This window comes from Chenopodium album, chromosome 8 (genome assembly GCF_948465745.1).
Source record: "Chenopodium album chromosome 8, dcCheAlbu1.1, whole genome shotgun sequence".
NCBI classification, from domain to species: domain Eukaryota; kingdom Viridiplantae; phylum Streptophyta; class Magnoliopsida; order Caryophyllales; family Amaranthaceae; genus Chenopodium; species Chenopodium album.
The window spans coordinates 39,395,522-39,397,197 of record NC_137841.1 but is presented as its reverse complement, the minus strand read 5'-3'; the positions used below and the strand labels follow the sequence as shown (position 1 = coordinate 39,397,197).

General features: G+C 37.5%; 1 non-coding gene across 1 annotated transcript; it reads right to left on the bottom strand.

Annotated features, from left to right (window-relative positions):
* Positions 1-745: 745 nt before the first annotated feature.
* Positions 746-851, bottom strand: LOC145556963 (small nucleolar RNA R71). Its single transcript, XR_014092052.1, has one exon. It is a non-coding gene; the product is annotated as a small nucleolar RNA R71 (small nucleolar RNA).
* Between the last annotated feature and the right edge of the window lie 825 nt (positions 852-1,676).

Here is a 1,676-nt window from a genome sequence, read left to right as displayed (position 1 = left end):
CGATCGCTTGATTGATTTAGAATATACACACCTTACTTCACTACTTCGAAATAGCTTAACATTAGCGTTAGCATTCACCTCCCATTCCTAGTGGTTCGACCCTCGACTCACTCCTATGCTTGTTATAAGGGTGTGTTGAGTGATTACAAATTTTGGTTGGCCAAGGGAAGATTAGTCCAAAAACCTAATCTCAACCCTTGGTCAAAATGGCGTCGTTGTAGGGGAGTGGCGTAGTTGTTTGCTATTGTTGTTGAGTCTATTTCACTAAAAATTCGTAAATACAAAATGATTTTTCTCTTTTGGCTACATTTGTAGCCGTGTTACTAACATTTTCCTTTGAGTTTGTGTGTGCAAGTTAACATGGGATAATTCCTAAGAGTTACGTTGAAGGAATTGGGTACTCCGGGTGCATACAAGTATGAGAGCGGGATTGCTCTATTATTGATCCCGAATAGTTATTTTGAAATCAAGCTGGTAATGATAACTTTGATTAAAAGGCGGCAATATAGTGGATGATTAAATGAGAGTCCCCTAAATCATCTTAAGGAATTCGAGAAATATGTCAACAAAATTAAAGTGAACAGGGTTGCTCAAGTATTCATAAGGCTCAAACTATTTCTTTTCTCTCTAATTGGAAGAGCTCAAGAGTGGCTAGACAAGGAAGTGAAGCCTAATTCTTTTAGAACTAGGGATAAAGTCACAAAAGAATTCCTTTACCGTTTCTTCCATCAAAAGAAAACGGAGGAGGCAAGAGCTTTTATTCAAGGTTTCAAGTAAAGGTCTAGTGAAAGCCTTTGTGAAGCATGGGAGAGATACAAAGAGTATCAAATCGAGTGTCCTCATAATGGAATTCCCACTTACCTCATCATTCAAATTTTTTTATGGCAGTTTGAGTCCTCAAGGGAGGTCAAGTCTTGATTCCAGAGCCGGAGGCCCAATCATGAACATGACCAAGGAAGAGGTTGTAGATATCTTTAAGGATGTAGTTAGACACTACATGGAATGGCAAGATGGTAAGAAAGAGCCGATAAACAAGAGCAGTACTATGGGATGCTCAATTGAAGAACTCAATGCTATCAACAAATTGTCAACTCAAATTTCGGTCTTAGGGAAGGAGGTTGTTTCTATTAAGTTTAAGCTCTAGAGTGCAACCTCACAAGCATCGATTCTTCCCTTTCAAATTAAGGGGAGAGGTACATCTTTTTCCCCTAACTCTCTTCCTTCTTCTTGTTGCATGATTAGAGAATGTTGGTCTTTTGATTTGTGTGGAATGAATGACTATGATGCTTCTATTTGATCTAATGTTCCTTATGATGAATGTGTTGGGAATGAGAATGAACATGTGAATTTTGTTGCTAATAACAGTGTTGGACCTAGATTTGATGCTCAAAGGAATGTTGGAATTAGGAATTATAACAACCAAGGGAACTATGATAATTATAACCAAAATAGTGGTTATAGAAACCATGGAATCTAAGGGATTTGTTGTAGCTATAACAACCACGGTTATAGTGGTTAAAGTTATGGCCAAGGATATGGGTAATATAACCAAGGTTATAGTAACCATAATCACGATTGTGGCTAAAATCAATGTAGAGGTAATTGGAGCAATCAATGCAGGGGAAATATTCAATAGAATGTTCAAAGAGTTACCCCACTTGGATTTATTCCAAATA